The 24,390-nt window shown below is 40.8% G+C and overlaps 1 protein-coding gene and 1 non-coding gene across 6 annotated transcripts in view; both read right to left on the reverse strand.

Moving 5' to 3' along the window:
• The window catches only part of LOC1277082 (inositol 1,4,5-trisphosphate receptor), a 39,516-nt gene extending 17,349 nt beyond the window's left edge, over nucleotides 1–22,167 (reverse strand). For 4 of the 5 annotated variants that reach the window (XM_061652149.1, XM_061652146.1, XM_061652147.1 and 1 more), the window contains exon 1: nucleotides 21,890–22,167. The gene's annotated coding sequence lies outside the window, so the exon portion shown is untranslated. The remainder of the gene's footprint in view (nucleotides 1–21,889) is intronic. The other variant, XM_061652145.1, reaches the window with a different exon arrangement.
• Nucleotides 15,327–15,399, reverse strand: Trnat-ugu (transfer RNA threonine (anticodon UGU)). Its single transcript has one exon. It is a non-coding gene; the product is annotated as a tRNA-Thr (tRNA).
• Nucleotides 22,168–24,390: the final 2,223 nt, after the last annotated feature.

Consider the following 24,390-nt stretch of genomic DNA (forward strand, 5'->3'; position numbering starts at 1 on the left):
ATATGGATGCGGCGAAATGAAAATGTGTTTCATTGAAATGTTGGGGGAGAAACAAAAATATTGTACCATAAATTCGGTCGGATGTGGATCGCGTTTCGAGAAACAGCTTGCTGGTAAATTGAGGCAAAAAATGAATTCCATGACTCGTGGACTGTTATAAAATATGTTCATAAACCATATGGCAGCGTTGGTGGAAGTTTGTGGAAGATAATAAAGTAGTAAACACAATAATTAACTTTGCCCGAGGAAAATGTTTCCCGGCTCGGTATGAAGTGTGCTATCTGTGTTGGACCGTTGTAGATAGCAGGTTTATTTCTTAACGTTAAAAGATGTTATGTTAGTGTATATATACAGAACATTTCATTTGATTTTAGACACCTGCATTTTAAAGAGATTTTTAAACAATATTTTCTAGAAACTTATATGGATTCAAAAACTAGTTCGTGTTATCACCAAACGCATTAGGTTAATTGGATTCCAAAAAGGCTCATTTTCAAACAAGATCTTTCAAATCCGGACACTGAAATCTAACATAGTTATAAAAATTTAAAACAATACAGTAGAACCTCTCATAACGAGTGTCCCTTATAACGAGCTTTTCGCAAAACGAGCTAATCTAAATGATCTACAAATACCCCCCGAGTAACGAGTAAAATCTCGCATAACGAGCAATTTCATGTTTGTTCCCGAAAAGAAACCATAACGATTTCGCGAGTTTCAATTCTAAGAATCGTTAAATATCAAGCTATTTCCAAAAGGGAGCAGTGTATAAATGTAGAGGAAAAGTGGAAAAGGGAGATGGTACATTAACGCCCACTGCTAGTCCAAAACTCACGAGGTCATAGAAAAATCGCAAAAAGCCGGGGCAGGCAGTGAGCGCGACCACTCCACGTCCAGGTAACTCTTTTCAGATCATATAGCGAAGCTGAGAGTTTTTCTGCCCTTATCGACATGTCGAGTACCTAATAGACATTTGCTCGAAATTGTTTTTTCATATCTGCTCGATTAGTACTCGATACCCCTGAAATTGTGGATTTGTGTGTGATCGAGTGTGTTGAAAGCGCCAAAATTTGGTGTCTTCGTAAATTAGACTTTCTTCTATCGATGGACGATGCCCTCGAGCTCATTTCACATTCATAGCTTTGGTTTTTGATGAAACATAAAAGCTGATTTTGTGTGACATTATTTTATAAAAATGTTGTATTATTTAAGTATAAAATGAGTACATGACCAACCATAACGATAGGAAACGTCATTTCCGAGCGAATCTATAAGAAAGCAACGAAAAAGCCGCATCACAGTTGATTTCAAAGGACCTTTTCTAAATTCAGTTTAAAGCTCTAGATGGAAGTTTAAACCTCCAGTTTAAGGGACTTTGCTCGAATTCCCGGTTATTCGTGCTCAAAAATGTCAATTGGGTAAGTTAGGTAATGTCGTCAGTTTAATTGCTCCATTTCCTTCCTTCTTATTCGACAATATTGGAGGCTCTCCTCGGCTCTTGCCAATGTTGGAGACTTGCATGCATTATTGATCTACTTGCTCGTGAAGGTGAGAGTTTCGATACTAAGAATTGGCCAATGCATTACTGTCGCCAGTTGGAGGTGTTCCGTGCGGTTTTGATGCATATAATCCCAATATACCTGCGCTTTGCTTGACCTGAAACCAATTATTTTACTTTTCATATAAATTGTATGAGAAAGAGCCTCCCGCATAACGAGTTTTTCGCACAACAAGTGAGTCTTTGGAACGAATGAAAGTCGTTATGAGGGGTTCCACTGTTGTTTTAAATCCATTTTTAATTCTACAGCTGAACTTTCCATTTCAGATATATTGTGTGCATGGTTCCATGAAGGAAAGAATGGTGCCTTAGTCTGGAACGCCATACAAAATTCAGAAGTAAGCAGAGTGGAATGAAATGAGTGGAGATGCCTGGTACTTTTTAAAGTTAACATATCAAACTAGATCATTTGTCGATTTTATAAAGTAAAGTTTGTAAAGTATTGAAATGAGCAAAATGTCTAGAATACTTTCATTATCTCGATACGAAAATATACAATACAATACGATATCATCATTGAAACTAAGCTAGCCCATTAAATGTGTTCACGTTTTCTTCCCAATCTGTGTGTCACTTCTTCTAAAATTGCAAAATCTTTGTATGCAAAAACTATAATCTAGCTTCCCAAAGTCAATCAAGAGATTGGCGGATTAAAATAAAATAAATAGAACATCAACACCTTGCGGCTGTTGAGCGAAGCGCTATGCAAAATCACAACCCTCGCAGGCAGATGAATAAACAACAGCTAATGAGTGAACGAATTTTATCTCACTTGGAGATGCATTTAAAGTGGAGCAGAGAGGAGGAGTGAGAAAGTGAGGGCATCAAAACACACAAACGCCTTGCAAGGAAACTTATCGCACCTCTACAGCACACGCTTTGAAGGTGAAGGGATGCGTTATTCCGTGCGTCATTCTTACGCGATGCACATTGTAAAACGATCGTGCTCATTGTTGGCAGCCACATTTAAATATTCATTTTATGATGATCAAACACCCAACCCATAAGTAGATAAGATTGAATCTCTAATAACAAACCACTTCCAGCGGGTAATCGAAACGCTTGATTTTGATAATGAATTTAATCCAGCTTGAAGCTGACTTCATCGCTTCCACTACACATTGCGCACCATCGAACACAGTAAGGAACAGCAACAGTGAGGATATAAAAATAAATCGTAAACAACGATCAGATCCAAATCGATTCTCTGATATCGTTAGAATCATTGGAAATGTACACAACCAGGGTTCATAAAAATACGCGTGTCTGTTTCCTGCTGGACGTTGGTACGTGCTGTTTGCTCTACGATTTTCCTGATTTCACTTCAAGGTTCCGGATGTATGTTCTTCCTTTTGGAAAAAAATGGTTTAAAATGGAGCACTTCGTTTGCCCCAATTATTAGCTCGTTGATTTCAGATTCCGGGCGGGTAAAACTGGAACGTAACGGAGCGTTCGTTTTGCTGTATTTTGTGTGTTTTTGTGGGAAATCGAATAAGGATGGTACCAACTCCTGATACTAAGCATTGAATCGAAGTTCAAGTGGTATTGATTTTAAATCCACTTTAGATAAACATCGCTATCTGATATGAAGAAACCAAAATGGAACACGCACCGAACGAATGACTTCTACACATTCACTCTTTCAACTTCAAACATCATACGCAAAACCACGGTATGTGTACGATACACGTTGTACTCTGAAAGGTGTGTTTCCTCTCTAGCGCACTGGAACGCCTTCACGCCAAGCAACGGACAAAAAATGAACCAAAAATCGAAACTCTAAAATAGACAACCGTGACTAACTAAACAAACGCAACGATGTGCGCTTCCTCAACGATACGCAGTGGTTTTAACGCCCGCCTGACCTGACCAGTCAAAGAATAATAAACATCTTTCCACTGCACACACACACACCACACTGGACGGTGCACACGGAATGAAGCGCCGTGACATCATGTCGTGCCAGTGATTTGCTTCTCGGGCGGTGCTGAAAGGTACTGAAGTGTGGCGCTGAACGTACGATGGGATGCGATATTCTATGAAATCGGGCAAGGCAGCCTGAGTAATTGGACATGATTGTGCTAATAAATCAAGCTGCTAAGTGGTATCGAGGGTGGTAAGGTTTTGCACGGTTGTGGTTGAGATTGTTGTTGTGCCGGTGACGATAAGGAATGATATGCGGCGTACGTTAAAATGCGAAATAGTGGGCACATTTTTTGTTATGGGAGAACACTGTAAGGGTTATGCTTTAAGTGATTGGTGTAGCATTAAAGTGAATTGGTTGAAGATCTTATAGGTCCTCACTAATGCCTATAATAGATGTGTTTGTGATACGTGTTGTTATTATGCTTACGTGACAGATGACAATGATTCTTCTAAAAAACTTAATAAGAATTCTAAATATTCCAATTGGCAAGACATGTGTTCCAGCCTCTTCTCGACAATCGCAAACTATGCATAAGGTAAAGTTAAACCAAGGTAAAATATGCATTAATCCGAGCGAAAAATTTATTACAGATTATAGTTTCTAATATCTTACTGATTTTAGCCCAACTCATATTTAGACAAAAAATAACAAGTCCATCATCAAATAACAAATATTTTTGTACTTATATAAATTATAATAAAATTACTATAAACCAGATTAAAACTAATTATTGGGGTCCTTAGCCGGTCTCGTAGTACAGTCGTCAACTCGTACGACTTAACAACATGCGTCATGGGTTCAATCCCCAAATAGACCGCGCCGCCATACGTAGGACTGACTATCCTGCTATGGGGGGGGGGGGGGATCAATTAGTCACTGAAAGCCAAGCCCACAAGCAGGCCTTGACCGACATCGGTTGTTGAGCCAAAGAAGAAAGAATTGGGGTCCTTTCCGTTTTAAGTTCTTAGGCTGAAATTTCAGCCTGTCAGCTGTTTGTATTGTATAGCTGTTTTTGAGCAGCTATCTAAGTCTGTATATTATACAGATGGGATAATCTCAAGGTGTATGAATTTAGAAGGTTGATTTTTATCGCTTCTGTTTCTGAATGAAGAGTGTTTTGTATATTCGACAATTCTCCAGAAAGCTTGTTTGAGCAAAAGCTTTCACCCGTTCTGTCAAAAAGTGATGTTCAAATTTGGTTATAAAAACAGACCACCTGAATCTCTTCAATGTACCTTGAGATAAATGAAAGCACGACCTTGTTTTGACATTTTTTCGAGCAGGTACTCGAATCTTATTCTAACTTTGAGGCTGAAATAATCTAGGCTGATAATCGCAGGCTAATTTTGTGTGTGGTTTTGTATGGAATGTATCGATTTCAGCCGCCAACTGTCAAACTGGCATATAAAAAAGCTGGCTAGTATCGTGAAACGCCCCAATCTTGGTACGATTTGATATCAGCTTGAAGTTCATTAAGGAAGCAATTGAAGTAATCATGCTTATCTGCAAGAAATAATGCAACTCTACACGTTTCTGTACGAATATCAGTTTTTATGATAAAAATAATCCGTATAGTTTACGAAAACCCAAACGAAAGCGTCTCTAGAGAGGGGTTTGGTATATAGTCAGAACTAGAACATGAGAATTTCTATATCCTCTCTGTTAGGCTTCATTTTTCTTTTTTTCTTTGATACCAGGGATTCACTGTACATTGACTTTCATCCCACAGACATAGCCCAAGAACACGCAACATGGCACGAAATAAGGTCATCAATAGCGGAAAGATTTATGCTGCTTAAATCACATTTTAACTAGAAGACAATCGACCATATCATATGTCACACATCATCATCATCATCATCATGACATCAATGTATTCTGATTGTACATTATCATGTTGCTCCCTAATATAGGAACACTCAACTGCTAAGCTCTAATTTCACAGATTAGAACTGCTCGGATTGTTCTTGAACCGGATCTTCAACGGAAGATTTAAATGGTTCACTTCAGGAATGTAATGTTTGTATCCTTTCTGTAGGCCTTACATGCATTTTGTTCTGCAAAATAAAATAATTCTAGAGTTTTCAGATAGTAATAATAAAGAAAATTAAACTTAAGAAAAAATGGAACGATAAAGTACTCGTATTTCGATCCCCCAAACCTTCGCATCCGTTACATGCTTCAATATCTTGCAGTACAACCATTACCTGTAATCTCCTTCACTCCGGAAACGTGAGCAATTGTACCACCATTCCGGCATACTAAAACCGAATTTCATATGACCTACATCCGAACACGCGGCAAAGCAACTAACCGTGTGCCATTGCAATGCAAAAAAGCGACCAGAAAAAATCAATAACCGATTTCCTCGCTAAAACCTCACGTACGGTAAGGGTATTATGCTGTCCCAGTACCAGGGCAACCATTGGCAACCAACAAATGGAGACGCATGGTCGCGCATTTCAAGAAGCCGGCACAACGCTTTACCGTACGGCACATACCATGCCACTGTAGGTGTATGTGTCCCAATAGTTTACAAAACAAATGTTTGCCAAAACCGATGCCAAAGCAACAGTTATTTGTTGTGAATGTTCCTGCTGCGCCGTTGCTTTGTTGTTATGTGTTTTGGTTGTGTTGCGGTGAATTAGCTAAATGCATCGGCCGTATCAAGTGGCCGTCGTATCGTTGATTAATTGCGGTTTAAGATCTTTTGCCGCCGATCGGAACGGCACGCCTAACATGCACTGTGGGTAGTTATGGGAAGCCGAACACATTCCATCAATGGAGACAGATAGAGAGACAGGGAGAGACAGACGATCAATTGAACGTCAATTTCCTTCAATTGCCGTTCGTCAATGCGTGTCAGTGACTGCGCCCGGTTCAATTGGCTATGCATATCGCCGTGCGAATATTAAGGTCGAATGTGAAATGAACTGCAAGAAGAGTGAAATGACTTTTCAGTGTAAATGTTTAACCTTTCAGTATCAAAGAATATCTCCCAAATGTTTTTAAAAATTCAATAAAAGGACAGAACTTTCACCAGCAAGATTTACATAACGACCTCTCCCCGCTTAACGATCATGCCCAGAAGCTGTCAAGCCATAACCTAATGCAAAAATGCTATTTGAAAAGGGTAAAAGCTAGACAAAGTGTAGAGAAAGCGCAGTCCGTTCATTTACATTTCCTTTTCCCTGAGTTGCAGTAAAAGCGAGCAGACATTCGCCGTCGTTGTACGATAATGTTGCCGTTACTCCTGCTGCCTGGCATTGGGTTAGGGGTTTTGAAGAGGAATACCAGGGAAAAGCTATGTAGAATGGTACAAAAAAGAAACTAGATCGCCACGAACGCCAATACATCCACAGCACCAGCCATCAGGTTGTGTTTCACAACCATTTGCCTACGCCTAATTGGCATTTCCGTATGGTTTCCGTATTTATTCCCTGGTGTTACGATTTACTTGCTCTGCTTTTCTTCTGCTGGTGGTGTATTTCCTTTCCCTTTATTCCATCGTACCTCAGTATATATGAGCGTTACCGAACAAATTGCACACAGGGGCGGGAACGGAGTAGAGAATCCAATCCGACGGTGGTGAAAATTGCCCGTTGCACAGTGAACTGTTATGCGGTGCAGATTATCTAATACAGGAAGCGGTCGTAGCTCCAACACTGTATTGTGATTATTGCAGTACCGCTTTTGTAGTGTTGGAGTGCTGGAAAGGAATGCTGTTCCAATGAAATGAAACTACCATTGAAGGTAAAAATAGACTTACAGAGGGTGTTTTGTGCATGCCGAGATGTGCGTGCGAGATAGCACACGTGTAGGAATATCCTTTTTTGCATTTATGATGGCAATGATAAGCATAGCGTCTACCAACAGTCAGGGGAACAGAGCAGCACAAAAGAGCTCTTGTGACGTGTGTGTGTGTGTGTGTGTGTTTCTGTGCCGGTGAAATAATTGGAATTCATAGCAGCCTTTCCCATGGACAATGGCAAATTTCTACCGAAGAATTCCTGTACAGAAAGCCCTCTTCTAATCGACACAGTTCAGCCCACTGTTGCGGCATGTGCAGGATTGAGTAATTTCTCACCTTACGAAACACGCACACGGCACGCTGGCACGGCTTTCCTTCACGCACGGTAGCCGACACAAACGCACCGTAAAGGCAGCCGGAAGTCACCAGAGCACTGTTCGCCAGCCGAAACGACGACCTATAAATGTGATGATTTGCGAACCAGTTTCTTACTAGCTGTTTCTTGCTTGGCCGAGCTTGTTCGGTCACCGGACGCACCGGGCACCGGTATTCGTAAGCAGGAAGTCACACTTCAGGAGTTCCTTCATCATCACCGTCGTTAAAGGTGGGAGAGCTACCGGATTTCGAAGGAACGATTACGTGACCACAGCAGGGCAGCCATTTGAGATGGGCTGTTCGTTCGTGTTTTTTTCATCACCCGAGGTGGTCCCGTAATGCTTGGCACGAGCACGACAAAACGGAAACGATCCCAGCGGGAGCAAAGACGACGAAAGTACGCTGACGGACGGACTGACGGACGTGTGACGGGTTCTCGCGCTGTGCTAGACACTGAGTGTGTGTGTTTGATACTACGGGATTTCCAAGCCCGTTTAATGTGCGCTTCGACCCATCTCTACCAGTGCAGCAATCATTTGTTCACACAAAAATCGGGGGTGTTATCACGTTTCTATCAGACCGAGCTCCCTTGTAGAACCTGAGACTGAGTGCGGGAGTCATTTTTTCTTTTTTTTTTGCTTCTAGTTTTGTTTTGTGGGCCCTACCGACACAATGCGCAGCATACCATTACATGCGGTTGGTACACCCTTACTACCCTTACTCACGAGGGGACACGAGTGGAGGGCGTGTGTTTTGTTTTCTTTTTTTAACATTTACAAGGGTAAGCCAACACCTGGTTCAGTGTTACACTCGTTGCGCGGTGTTTGTTGTCTTTAATCGAAGCAAGCGTGAGGGAGAGAGAGAGAGAGGGGGATACATTAAAACTTTGAAGAATCGTGTATTGAAGCACGAAGCACGAACGAACGAGGAACTGGATCGATCGAATGTTTAAGCGTAGCCCTACAAAGGTCACCACGCACTGCTGCATATTAATGAGAGGCGGGGATGGAGATTCAACTCAGCATAATGTTTGGTGCCTGAATTTTGGTAGGCCTACGTACGTCTAAAACTCGAAGTTTCAAAGGAAAATAAAGTTTTTGATCAACATTATGCATTCTGTTACTAAGAATTAAGTCCAAATGGATCAACAAAAAGGCATATATGAAGTAATTGAAGAGGCTGGAGGACTAAGTTTCTAAAATAACTTTCTTCTTTTGCTGTTTATTTAGCATTTGTAATCAGCATTGAAACTTAACTGAAAGTTTTCAGCCCATTACGATCTGAGCAATATTTCTTTGTAAAAAATGAATCCACTAACATAAGTAAATAACAATAGATAAGTCGCAGACTATGAAATCAAATCCCAATGTCTGCAGAGCTCTTTAAAACCCCCAGCTCGAGAACTGTCGCCCGTTATCACTAACGATAGAGTTCGGCATACCAAATCGAGAGCATAGTCCATGAAACATTTCAACTGTGGATTCTGTACTAATCCGTTGTCGTTGCAATTATCTTAAGCCTTGAGGAGTAAGCATCAATTACTAGAAGAACATATAATCCATCGATTGGTCCAGCGAAATTTATGTGTACTCTTTGCTGCACTTAGACCAAGGTATTGGAGCGTCTGAGTTTTCGCGGTAGAAACGCGCGCTTTGCAATATCTTGCCATTTCAGCTATGACGGAATCATTCAGCGTTACTAGTCGCTAACTTCTAGCTGTTGCCTTCTTTCATTCTATTCCGGGGTGCTGATGAATGGTCACTATTCGCAGCCTAATTGTTAAAGTAGTGTTCCTGTCTAGCTTTAAGTATGGAAAACGCCGAGCTTCACTCTTTGTAACTACTTTGTATCGTACCAAAAGATAATTTGTACTCTTCTATAAGGTCGCATAAGGATTTGTCGAATTTGAATGTAGTAAATCTGAATTAGACAAACGAACACATTTACTATTAGACTGTAATAATACTAATAGACTCTATACATCGGAGGAAGCTCTTGCTTTTGACCACCAATCACTTATGTTTTAAGGTTTATAAGAATGCATCTTCTTCTACTTGGGTCTGGTGGTACAGTCGTCAACTCGAACGACTTAACAACATGCCCGTCATGGGTTCAAGCCCCGAATAGACCGTGCACACGTAGGACTGATTATCCTGCTACAGTAACAAAAAGTCACTGAAAGCCAAGCCCACTTCACACTAATGGGGGTTCAGGCAGACCTTTGACCGGCAGCGATTGTTGTGCCAAAAGAAGAAGATCTTCTTCAATTTGGCGTCTAAGGGAGAGATGTCGGCCTATAAAGGTTTTCAAGACTTTATTCAGTTCCACAGCAATCGGATAGTCATTCCTTGCTACGGGAGGACGGTACATTCTAAGCTTGCCCCATGACGAGCATGTGATTGAGTCGTACGAGTTGACGAGGACGGTTTTATTATACCTCAACAGTTTCTAACTCGAATGAAAAGACATCCGATAACGAGACATCTCCCTTGTGATAATAGGACAGCTGTGATTGTTTTGCGTTGCCTGGCTTTAAATAAACGAGCTTGAACAATCAATTGTTAATTAAACAAAAAGGTACGTTGAGATAGAAATAAATAACACACACACACATCAAACTACGAAGGCTTTCAAGCCGTCAGGTTCATTTGGAAATTTTCATCCACAGCAAAGAATCAAAAGAAAATTCAAAGCACAGCGAACTTCACTTCAAGCACGATTCATTCAAACAACAGAGGGCGGTTGAAAATTTGCATTTTCCATTACGTTTCCGAACACATTCCGTTTCCCCAGCGTCTCCAGCGCGCTTTCCAATCTTCTTCGAAAACAACTTCTTCAATCTGTGTGTTGATCGTTTGCAGGAAGACCTTTTGTTTTATGTGATTCTTTTGAACTTTTCCCCATTTTCTTTCGGGAAATCTGTCGGGAAAGCCCAACGAGTCTGCTATGTGCAAACGTAGCGCCCGTTCACAAACTTTGCAATCGATACACATAGCTTCACATACTGCCGCATGATGGTTCTATGCTGATGGTTATGCTTTCACTTTGCCGGTCGTTGAGAAAACGGTTCCTTGGCAGAAAGATCTAGCAAGGTACGGTGAAAGATAAAACGCAGCAAATTAATATACGTGCCCAATTTAGATCAATATTTGCTCCATTTTGAACCACCGCTCCCTTAAACACATCGGCCCTAGGGATCGTGTTGAATGCTTGTGGTTATGTGCCACCGCAAGTGAGTACGTCCGAGTATGATTTATGAGGCTCGCTACATCAGTAATTCTTCGCCAGTTTCCATATCTTTACTGCCCTGCCTAGACTTAGGAAGGCACAAATTTATGAGCACCATAGGGCGGCTATCACAGAAAGAAAGATATCACAAACAGACCCCCTCGCGTCGTCCCCTGATAAAACGTGCTGAATAGAAGACATATTATTTTACTATCTGTCAACAGCCGGCAGCACACAAACGGTGCTGGAATTTATGAGCCGAAAAGCAAAACCCAGTAGCACGAGGACGTCAAGGAACTGATTTTTCATTCTTTAATTCACAATAATAAATTCATCAGACAAGCATTCTCTCGCACACACAAATACACATACAGAGATATCATTATACTGTGCGTGAAAACGGTATTATGATTAATCTATCTCCATGTCGCCCGGGTCGGCGTTTAGCAACATTTAAATCCCACACGGACAGTCACCATTAATTATTTCCTCCCCGTGTACCGTGTATCTGCCCGCGCAAACCGGGTGTTGCATATCATTTGGCAGAATTATCATTCTGGCAGGCCAGCATTACTGACACAGTGCGCAAGGGGTTTCATTCTGTGTTTTTATGAACCAGTTTGTCCGTGACCCCTTTTTTTGCTGACGCCCAATTACAAATTTATAATGATTTGTGTACGTACGGTTGGTTTCCGCCCCATTTTTATTCTTTGCCACAGCGACCGTTTGCCTCACTGCGCTACTTGTGTAGCGATGGGTTTTAGCGCGAGCTGGGCGGACATTCTGGACAAGGAAAGGCTTGATTGTTTCTTTCTCACTTCATTTCTTAAGGGGCAATTTCAGTGCAGTGGTTTGGGTGTGGAAAAGATACCGCATTTAATATCCATGGAAAGAGTGAGTTTCGGGTGTGGAATTTTATTTTTAGGAATTTTATGAGTAGGAAGGACTGCCATAAACATCAAATAGCATTAACGGATTAATTGACTTGATTTAGTGCTCGAAAGACATTAAATGTTATTTATTTATCGCTTGCTATAGAAGACCAATGCTTTATCATGTATTTGATTGTTATATTCTACTCCCCGGTCCCGTGGTACAGTCGTCAACTCGAACGACTCAATAACATGCCCGTCATGGGTTCATGGGTTCAAGCCCAGAATGAACCGTCCTCCCGTAGCAAGGATTTTTTAGACTATCCGGCTACGTGGTAATGAATTAAGTCTCAAAAGCCTGTATTGTTGTATATAAGCCGGCATGTCCGCGTAGGACGGTTACGCCAAATAAAAGAAGGAAGAAGATTTTATTCTCCCAGCTGTTTAAACATAAATTTAAATTCTCCATTGCCAGCTCAAAGTCACAATTTTGAGTGTATCGTGGAGATGTCTCTGGAACAAAATGAACGTTAATTTCAATAAGTACTCCATGGAATATAGAACAGACAATTCCTGGGAGCCACTTTCTCTCTTTTGGTATACAAAACACCAATACTTTCACTTTCAATCGATCACTAAATAGGCTTTAAAGAGGACTAATCGAATCATCAATCAACTGTATCAATAAATTTGAGCTATTTTTAAACCCCAAAAGAACGATACACAATCAGGCGATAACCGAATGTGAACATGCTAATGGATTATCGTCTACACAAGAAGATGCCACGGTTCAGGGCAAATATGTTTTCGACAGTAAATTTGTGTGAAGTTGTTGTCTGACTTGGCAGCCCGTAACCGTAACCGACAGGCCGGTAGCCACGTGTGTTTATAGCAAGGTAGAGACACATTCGGAAACATTGATTGCCTACAGTTGCGATGGTCTCACACAGCTTAATTTTAGACACATTCGTGATGCTTCTAGATGTAGCAGGGACAATAATATGATTGGAACTTACTATTTCTGCGAAAAGCGAGCAACTCAGCAGTGTTTGAATAATCGTTGTTGAGGATTAGATAAATATTAATACAAAAAATATAACAAAAATCACAATCAAAACGGCTCAAAGTGCATTGCTCAGACAAGAAACCAAATCATACTTTTTGGTTACAATCTAACTACACAGCAAAATATTAATCAAATGCTAACAACCAGTACAGAATTTTCTGGAAATGGTGTGGATTTATGTATCACTGGTTTTCTCCGAATTCATCCCACTTTCCGGGCGCTTCTGGAGAACCAATTGGCGCTACACGAAATAATGCCGGCTCGAATTGCTGCTTATCGGTGAACAAATAAACAAATAAACCAACTCAACCATCCAACCTTACACCCTTTTATCCTCCCCCGGTCCACCAAAGAGAGAGAGTCTCCACGGTGCCAGATCGAAAGTCAGCGGCAGCACCGAGTGAAAGGTAAATTGAGTTTGGAGAAGTAGCGCTGTGCCTTTTTGGCTGTTGAAAGAATTTTGGCAAGCTGGCATACATTTTTTTCTTCTCCCCAATTCCATCCCGATACAACCCATACCACACCGCAACGGAGTAGCGCTAACAATTTATGAGCGTAAAAAGTGTTTCAGTTTCAGTTGCTTTCCCGTTCACGATCACGAGCTCACTTTTCTAATTTCGATTTCCAACACCGGAATCCGATCCGATGTGGCAAAAGGAGGTTGGAAAAGAAGTTTTTTTTTATTTCCACCACCCACCTTTCTACCCCCACAGTTCAATTCTTCTCCAAATGTGCTGCCAAATGTACTGTTTTCTGGTTCTGGGCCCCTTTCAACAAGCGCCCCGAGCGGCACAGTTACATTTTGGGGTTGGCGAATCGAAACAAAACATAAACAAACACACGGTACATGTGAGAGCAAGCTGTGCGTTCCCGATGGCGGCAGATCTTGCGCCCCGCAAGGGTTACATGAACTTTCGACTTTGAACCATCCAAAAAGGTGGGGCACAACGTCAAACCAGCAGCATATCTTTTCTTGTGTGAGCACAGCTTGGTTGGCGTTACCGGTGTATATCGGTTAGGATTTTGGTAAAGGTAAACCAAATGTAAGCGAACATACCCCTTTCTCCAGCAGGTGATTTTTCAATTGTGTTCTGTTGTCTGTTCTTACCGCAGCGCACAGCTCGTTTTACATAGTGAAGGCTGTGTGCTGTAAAAAAAATATGCTTTATCTCGTGCGGCAGCAAAAGCAATCGAGCGAAAAGATGTAACATTTACATTAACAGCAAAATACACACATGAATAGTGGAATAATTGTGCTGTGCCATATTGCGACAAAGGTATGTAGGATAAGAAAATGTGTAGGAAGGTAAAGGGCGTAACAGTGTGTGGGATAAACCGGCTTGGATTTCCACACTGGCATAAATCTTGAAGGTTGAACGCTTTTGACGAGTTTAACAAGAGTAGAGTAGAACAAGACAAGAGTCAAGAGTAGAATCTAAATATTCTAATAACCAAAAGAGAGTTCCCAATTCTTACCAAAAGAGAGTTTATTAACTTAGCTAGCTATTTTCCGTTTTAATCACATCAAAATTGTGTCATACATAATTTTAACATGCTTCACATTCTGTATTACAACATAGGCCTTATAGTTCAAAGTTCTTCTCTCCAGAACACAAATATTAAACGATAGTTTTAGGAACACTTTTTCGTCTGTATTTATTTTTTAAAACTTTTTCATCAATTCAAACTTTCATGACGATAGTGACGCTTACAATGCCGATCAGGGTTTACTAAAGCCTTGTAGCTTCTACCCTCAGCAACAGTTCGCCAAAAGCAAGACACTTGTTTCTGGTTTAGAGCGATTTAATAATTCACAAACATCTGAACCAGCGTGTTACACCTCCGCCATTCTGAAAGGATGCAGATGTTTGAGCGATGTACTGCTGTTTAATAATGTAGCTTAATTACGTTCCGCGACTCACGGGGAAACGAACACACTGTTCAGATTGCAGCTTTCTTTTCTCTGTCGTTTAGATAAATTGAATTAAATATTGGATAAAGGTGATGCTGTTTTTTTTTTTAATTTTATATACATTATTTCTACTCTTGGATTATTATTCGAATTAATTCAAATACTTTTCATATTTTTCTTAAGCTCCTAGTCTGTTTTTAGAAGTATGTTAAGGACCTTCATACAATTATTTCAAGGCGAACGTAAAAAGAACATTTCAATATGATTAACAGTTTTTGTCACATTTTGTTGTTAGAAAATATTGTTAAAATATTTTTGCGATTAATTCATTTTTGGTAATTACTTTACAACTGACTCAAGTTGTATCTTGAAAAAAAACTCTGCTATTTTCACTGCAAAAATAGACTATTGATTCAATTTCTTTCCTATTACTTTACAAAACTCTGCGTACTTTATCCTTTTCATATTTTTAACCTACGCAACAACACCCTTTTGTTTTTCATAGGAACTTAATTTCACTTCTTATTTCTTTTATCAATAAAAGCTCTTTTTCAGCAACTTTTTCTATTTTCACACTAAAACGATGCACTTGCTGCGTAATTATAAAATACATGCTTTTCACGCACGCTTTCACCACTGCCTCCTGTGAGAATCGAACTCACGACCGCTGGTTTACAAGACCAGCGCTCTGCCTACTGAGCTAAAGAGGCACCGTTGACAAAACCACACTCCGTAGCTATCTGCTTCGGCGCGTACCCTTTGTCGCTCGTTCTCCAAAAAGCCCGTTCTCCAGCCCGGCAACAGCTGTTCAATTTAGAGCATTTTCCCATCTATTCCTCTACCCAGGAAAAGTAAAATCGACCGGATTGTACCTTTAGATCATCTTCTTTCTCTCCATTTTATCATGTACCGCGCCACTACGCACACAAGCGCAAGCAGTAACGAAGCTTCGAGACGGGAATGATTCTATTGGAACCCATTTTTTTTTAAACTCATCCACGTGCTTACTTATGGCTTACGGTGGTATGAACGATGGATACGGTAGAAGCACAACGAAACTAGCTCAACTGCGACGAAGCACCCGAAAAACCGACCGTGCGCTAGAATTGCTGCACAAATCTATCATCTGTTGAACGGCGAGCAGCTAACGAGACGCGAGGCCAACGGGTCACTGGCCATGCCCGGGCAGAAGGTCGAACAAACAGTGCCGTTCGGTGCTGGAAACAAAATGAAGAACTTGTTAGCTACTGCGACAACAGTACGGAGGTAAGCAACAACAAAGGTAAATTCAATCTCGTTTCTCGACTATGTCATATGTCACTTTGCACTGTTTCACCGTTGTTGCACTGAGCCTGTCAAGTTGTCCGTTTGAATTATGCTTGAATTTAGTGTGCTTGAAGCTGTAAATGTAATGAAACAACGCTTTGCTAATTTATTTTGTGTGAGAAATATTCACACAGCGTAGCGTTGGCTGCACACGGATAGGTTTGGAGAAAATACAATTAAACGCATCGTTCTCTCTCTCACCCGTCGGTGTCTTTGGAGCAAACGGGGACAATCTTTCGTCGCATCTTGTATCGCGGAGCCGGGGTACCGTCACTTGCGGTGAAGCTGATTTTAGCAAACGCCGAAAGAAAGGAACATTCTTCAGCGGAGAAAGTGTATTGCGGCCGTTGCCTGCACGTTTCCTTCGCGCTGGCATTCTTGCTTTTGCTGCGGGGGGAATGGTTGAGATCATTCTGCACAAGACAATAATGCGAAATTTGTAAGTGAAATTACTGACCCGAATTTTAAGATTTTTTTTTTGTCCCGGTAGCTATGAAGTATTTACTTGTGGAATGTTTTTGAAGCCAAATTTGAAGCGGCAAAAATGAAAGATTCGGTAGGCGAAACAGGATGACGGTTTTGTGTGCTTTAAAATCAAAGATGCAATGTGATGAGTCATACTTTAACATTTATGTATTAATTTAACATTACGGCTTAACAGTAAAGTATTTAAATTTGTGAGTTTTTAAAGAGTTTTAAAATTAAAAATTTAAAACTTAAAATTCAACTAAATTTTGATTTCATTTCAGTTGTTTATGCATATTGTATTATTCTCACCCTCGAACATACACAAAATTAAACTTGTATGGTTCACAGTTGTAAAGAAGTTTCACTTCCAATTTTACACATCAATAAATGGGACACAAAATGGGCCAAATTTACCAACCCTTGCTTGACCCTTTCCAACCCCATATCCCTATTTTGCTATAAAAGCTATAACTTGTACTACAACTATCTGCCTGTGTTTATGAACATAGCTCCCTCGAGCAAGGTCATCAATGTCTCGCCTGTCCGGAGGGCGTTGGGCCAGCTCCGGAAAAGTTAATCAAACCAAACGATGATCGACCCGTTCGGCAATGTGCAGAGAAAACCGAATATTGATCCAGGCCAGCCCGTACTCTACTCTAGGCCCTGGTAAGGATTGTTGGTCAAATGGGTTAAATTTATGGATTTTTAGATCTTCCGCTTTCTTCGTGGCCGGCCGATGTAGTGTAAAGAAAATCAAAACGAAAGTGGCTTAAAAAATAGAACAACATTTTTAACCTCGTTGCCAACGCTTCGGGGCGACCGATTGGACCGGGACGATGATGGCAACGGTCCAGGGTCGGGGCCTTTTGTCCCTGATAGCTTTGTAGAGATTTCTTTTATGTGCGCTTCCTTTATTTATGCTATCTTTGTCGTGAAATTAAATCTTTGAAGCAAGGATCACAAGGGATGAAACCTTAAATGAATTTCCAAGAAAATTGATTGATGTTGTTTTCTCGTAGTAATTTTTTTTTTTTTTGGCAAAAGATTTAAAAAAACCCAGTTTTGCAGTGACACAAAAAGCATCCTCAAAAACCCCACAACATGTAACAACGTTAAGAAGGATCTCTTTACGTTCATATCAAATTAAAAGAGACAAAAAAAATGCATTAACTTGAAACCAATTCCATTTGCTGGAATGAAATCCTCCACTTAACGATGGACAGCCAAAAACCCGCACACTTGAAACCACTTATGGACTTAGGAAGGTTAGCCCATTTCTTAGTTGGTGCTTATTAATAGCTTAATAGACACTACAAGCAATTCAAGCGACGCGTGTTAAATTGCTACTGCACCGTTCTGCCGCTGATAACTATGGCAGTTGGGGCCCCGCTTGGAACGCTGATGTTGTAAGCAAATTCAACTCCAAACCACCAATTTGGCTCAAGGTTAATTAGGTGCCGATTTAACGTTATCTATAACGCGTGTGCATAATGTTCCCGTTAATTCATTCGGTCTCCCCATTTAAATGTAACAGTTTCCAGAAGGTAAGTAGGAACGACCACTTCAAACTTCAAACCGAAGAGTGAGCTGCAAAACGAAATCGCCACGGTTCGACGTTTACTACAGCCAACAGTGCAAACGTTCGCCTCATTATCAGTGTCAGTGATGATTGTGATTTGCTGCCCGCAGGGGGCTTAGTACAGCATCACGCGGACGATACTGTTGCTGGCGATTGCGGAACGAGCGGCCAACTCACCAATCCAAGCCAGTGCCTGAGGTTGTGGGATGGCTCGTGGCATAGAATAGACATTTCACGCCTTGGATGTGTCGGGTTTTTTGCCTTCGTTAAGACATTCTTTTTGGAAGAGGTGAAACAAACAAGACTTTCTATTCAATATCAGCAGTGGTTGGGGAAGTGTTTAGAGCCAGACAGCGCTTTGGCAGTAAAGGCACGTTGTTAAAAACAAGTCTGCGATGGAAGGGGGTTCATCATACGGCAGCTGACATTCTTTTGAAAAACTTTTTTAATGAAGCTTTGTTTTGGTACAAGCCCTTGTCAAAAAAAAAAGTTTTGACAGTTTTGATCCAAATCTGAATAGATCGACTCGTTATTTCATTGGGTTCAATCGGGATAATACTTATACATAGCTCATTGCACTCACATCAATTAAGGTCAACAATATCAGCATATGATACTAACCAGATTAGTAAGAAGCGTTTTGTTTTTGTAAGTTATATTCTTTTATATGCATTTGTTTGTTTGTTTGGGACTGCTAGTCGACATGCTTATCTATTTTAGTATCGCTGCGTATTCTATATTGCATAATTATATGATATATTGGTTGTTTGATATTTTACGGTCGTTGCCAAAAAATATTGGCTCTAAGTTGGCTCTCACCAAATGTTCACATCAATGTTTGACTCTAACGCACCTATTTTTGTCTTTAAGTCATCACATTTTGAGTCTTGTTGGAATCATGATAAACTTACAAGGTATTTGAGCAGATTTTTGACAATTGTAATTTTACATGTAATAACCAATCAAACGCCGTGTAATTTGATTGTTTTTTTTTTTTGGAGAAAATTGGCATGGCAATAGCTACATTTTGAAGTCTATCAATGGAATTATTAACTTTGTAATTTAATTTCAATAATTTTCACAAAAATTGATGCCTTAGAGACAAAAATTGAAGCGCACTGTCAAAAATGTATGTCTTACAGGAAAAATTGTGACACGCTGTCTAAAATTGGTGCCTTTGAGCCAAAAAAGTGTTAGTAAGATAATATAAAAAGTAGATAACATTCGAAAACAAGGGAATTTACTTTGCATTTGACAATTAATGTGTCATATCAGTCAACTTTTCTCAAAGTTTTCTCAACGGCGAAAGAGACCCTAAGAGTTCCTAAACATCTTTTAACCTATAAACATCAAAAACATATCGGGAACTAATTGTTCTTTTAAATAGCAATACTTCTTATACAAAAAATACAACATGTAATATAAATAAATATTGAATATTTTGTTAATAACATAACAATAAAAAAGTGCAATTTAGTATGGCAATCAATGCAAATCAACGGTATATAACTGTATAAAACCTTCACTCAAAATTAGGATACATATTTTTATTTTATTTCATAAAAAAAGAAGTACAAGTCCATCTTGAAAAGTCCATCTTGATAAAATATTGCATAAAAAAAGATCAAGAAAGACTTGCTAAAAATGAAACGCGCACAAGAACTTCTGAAACTTGCAAGCGAAAGCTTAAACAAATTTGAATGGAATGATGCCTTAGAATATGGTTATGAGTCCCTAGCCGATGTATTTACCATAAAATCCTGAGAAAATTTCACATTATTTCCATCCATAATACTTTGCAGTAAAATTCTTTAGGTAGGGTTCAAATTTTATCTCCTCCATTATCAGTTTAACGATCCCTTGCGGACAGTGCACCACCAAGACAAGATGACTCCCACTCAAGATGATAATATTATGCAAACGCGTTGAACCGTGAATATTCTCGAACTTAAAAGCATGCACTAAAGCTATAGCAATCTAATGCATTCTACTCTACGAAGGGTTCTTACCTGAGAGTCAGAGAGGTTGCAACCGCTTCCGAACCACTGTATATGTCACCTAATCCGTCGTGTGGCGTGTTGGTAGCGATGCTTCGCTGCTTCTGCAAAACCCACCCCCCTCACGAATGCATTAACATTATTCACGCTGAAGCAAAAGCTCCCGACAAACATATCTACGCAAAGATGCTATTTTCTCAGCCTCGACACCGACTCACAGACACACACGGAGCAAGATGACGTCCGTAACGCGAGTCGCACGCGTAAAGTGGTTTTCAACGGTTTTTGCGTAACTGGGAGTTGGGGGAAGGGCAACAGGGAATGGGAAGAGATGTTTGCGGTTTGTGATGGACGAGAGAGACACAAAAGGGGGAAGGAAGAAAGAAGAAGCAAAAACCGACACGCTAATGAACGGATAAACAAACCGCGTCCAACCGACCGACCGCGATCGAACCTTTTTTTTTTTTTGTTCACGAACTTCTCCAGCGCCACCCTCTCGCCGATAACGGAAGCAGCAACACCGCCCCGTTCCAGCGAGAGGGTACCACCTGATTGAGAGGGGGTTGATGATTCCACCGGTAGAACAAAAACAACACACGCGCGAAACAAACGTACACACGCATACGAGCGCGCCCGCGGACACCTTTCACAATCACTTCGCAAATACACACACACACACAGCAGGCGTTCGCGTGTGTGTGTGCTCTATACAAACACAAACGCACACAGGTCACAAATACGTACACTTTCGTAGAGACCTTCAAGTACAACAAGATTCCAAGATTCCTGCAAGATTTCCAGTGCCACACCACCCGTGTGGTTTTGTTGGGCAGGGAGGCGAAGTAGGGTGTAGTAGCATCATCCCCCCCCAGTAGCACCACCGTTTCGCGCTCTCGCTCACACTCGCTCACTGTCGGCGCTGGGCACTCTCTTGCATCTTTTTTTTCTTTCGCCTCTTCGTTCTTTCGCCAAATCGAGGCGGCGGCGTTGAAGAGTGAAAAGGGGGAGCTGCTCCCCTCCCCAAATTCCTCCGACAATTCCAACCTTGCACTACACCCCTCCACCCCTTTCTAGCAGGGTGAAGTAGGCGCGCGGCCTACTGCGTGTAATCGTTGCGGGCTCAACGCGCTCTCCCGGGGAATGGAACGAGATTTCACACCACGAACCTTCGTTCACTGTATCACAGGAGGGAACGGAAACACACACAAAAAACGGAAGCTAACTTTTTGACCAAATTCCGGACCCTCTAGCAACTTAACACGTATGCACACACACACACACACACACACCTGTAACACACGGTGTAACGGTGGGCGCTGCAACAGCTCCATCACAATATTTTGCTCACCTGGAAGCTTTTTCCCTACTGTTACGTGTATGTGTGTGTGTGTGTCAATATAGACACGAATGCACTTTTTGGGGAGATATGGAGAACTCGATGGGGAACTTCTTTTGCCGTTACCTGCTCTCTCTCCCTCTCACTTGATGCACGCAGAAACGCTTTTCTATCTAATGCCTCGCCTTCGCCTAATGCCGCAATGATATGAAATCACAAATTCCCAAAATGGTTCACTAGTTTCAATAGAGCCACTAAGGAGAGACAGAGAGAGCTTAGGGTGCTACCTGGAAGTAAAGCCACCGTGTAATCACTCGTGCAGCACAGTCGGCTGGGGACAGTGGTAACCTTTTTCCCGCTTACTTTAACCCTACACACTGCTTCCAGTGGACAAACGCAATGGTGCGAAATTGTCAGCTTCTTCCCTCTACATGGAGCACAAACACACACACAGACACACCATCCCTCCCTTCACCCCCTTGTGGTTTACTCACTTGCTGCACAAAACTGTTGCTTAAATTTGTTTGCAATATTTATTTATTTTTTCACACCACCACTAAGCCACACGCACACCTAGCGCGGGGCTGGACACATTCTTGTGCGCCCTAGAACTTAGAAACGAAACAGCCGAACGAACGCAGGAACACACATACACACGGAGGGGTGGGGGAGAGACACACAGAGCGCACCAGCGTGCGCGCCCAAAAGGTAACGGTGTAACGCACGTCCGCACGCTACGAGAGACGAGAGCCAAAAACCGAACTGGTCGTGCGTGGAGCAGCCAGCAGGGCAGCGCGAGCTCTCAGCGAGCGCGTTTTGTAATGGGGTGGGGGCGCGCAATAACAACAGCGAACAAGAAGAGCTGACACAAGGGAGGCCGGCTGTGTGCATACAGGGTTCGTTTGTGTGCGTGAAGGGTGTGCTGGCATGCATTGCAGGGTTGGTTGGGTGCGCGGATAGTTGCCTAAGGCCGAAACGGTTAGGTGAATAGCATTTTTTAGAACAATCTGCCTTGGATTGTCTCGTCGCAATTCAATAGGGGGTTTGGAATACAGTCTGGCTGAACCACGATTCACTGCAAACTCACTGGCTGAACCACGATTCACTGCATACTATTGAATATGTGCTTTTTAGTTGGCACTTTTTTTCCTACAAAAAAAAATCTGAAAATCTGATAATGTGGAAAATAAACCGTGTTTTCTTCTATACAAACGCATGCTTTTTGACTGAACTCAGCCAACAATCGACCGTTTAACAAAAAAAGCATTCAATTATTGAATTCTGACTGTAATATGATGCAACTTATGAATCATTTGGTAGAATGTCGTATATCGCAATCTTACTGTGGAAGTTTGCAATTATTCAATGGAATCTGCATAATGGTTACCATTGAAGTATAGTATTTAAACAATCGTGTCGCCGTTCTAGTTCTAGCGATGCATAACTTCAATGCGAAACCATACAAAAGTCCAGAGAAAATGAGAAAGATATACTCCAAGCGAGGAAGCTCCACTGGTTGGGTATCCCACACACAGATGGCGCCACCAGCTTTTTGCTATTTTTAGAATGCATGAATCGTTTGCCGTCTGCTAAACGAAGTCTTTCTATATTCCGTTTTGGTTGAGAGCTTGAGTCGTTTAGAACCCGTATGCGTTCAGTAGATTTGTGGCACTTGGGATGTTTAGTTGCAATTGAATAATGTTTAGAAAGGCTTCAGAATTTCAATTGGCCGTCAAATATTTACTTGAACAATGTTCAGGAGCACTTTAAAATTGTTTCCTTGGGCTCGAAAACCTTGTAATTAACTTTAATCTATTTAGTTGGAATCTCAAATTTGAACGCTTTTGATTTGGCATGATTTTTAATTGCACGTCCAATAAAATGCGTTTGTAAGGAAAAATTACACCAGAAGGAAGTTTACAAAAATTACAAGAAAATGGCAAAAAATGAAAAATAAAAATTATCAAGGAATGTGCCTATTAAATAATACAAATTTCAATGGTTGGTAGTCATGTTCAATTGCAATTTAATGTAATTTATTTTAATTAAAAAGTTTATGATTTTTTTTTGCAGTTTATATTTGTATAGCATATTTTTATTGAAACATAAATGAATGAAATTAATTAGCACAGTGGTTCTGAAAGACTGAAAGGCTTTTTTTCAATTTACATAGTTATACCCAAAGTCCATATAATACAGAGGTCGATGCATAGCTCGATTTAGGTTCACCATTTTGAAAGCTTGTTTTTGACAGTTAGATAAAAAAGTTTGTGAACGATTCCACATAACCAAACACTTTTTAGGGCCAATTGTGCTTTTTCTGTACAAAATATAGTGTAACTATACATTTCCTTCTCATTAACGTGGCTTGGAGTAGTTTTTTCACTAATTCATCACTTAAAAACGACTAAAATCAGGAAACGAGCCTATTAACTTTGGTCCTCTTGAGCTGCACATGATTTTGCCCTAATTTTGGGCACTGATCTTGTTATAATCAATAATTGTACTATAATTCTATGTTTTCTTGACATTCGTCCACTTTTTTAAGTACAATATTACGAACAAACAATGTAAAAATGACCGAAAATGCATTCAGACCATTGCATGCACAACAAATAAAACCTCAATGTATGCTACGATGAAACTATTGAAGCTTTTTCACCCAGCTGTCAAAACTTTCCCACGCTTTTTGATCAAATGTTCTGGACGACTCGACCTCTGTATTATATAGACTTTGGTTATACCAAAGAATGTAAGCTCGATATGAGTAATTTGATGTACAATTAAACCTTTCCTTTAAAAAAAATCTATAAACTCATAAGGTTTTTTCAGCAATCCACTTATTTTTATTCATGTTACTCACCGTCAAGAAACCTTTGCGCTGCTTAGCAGCTACATTACCACCGCACGGCAGCACCATTAGCTCAGACGGGTAATTTTTTGTTCGCTGGGTAGCTGGCAGCTGTCAAACGCCGTGCGCGCCATTTCCGCTACG

The sequence above is a fragment of the Anopheles gambiae genome, chromosome 2 (assembly GCF_943734735.2).
Source record: "Anopheles gambiae chromosome 2, idAnoGambNW_F1_1, whole genome shotgun sequence".
Taxonomy (NCBI): domain Eukaryota; kingdom Metazoa; phylum Arthropoda; class Insecta; order Diptera; family Culicidae; genus Anopheles; species Anopheles gambiae.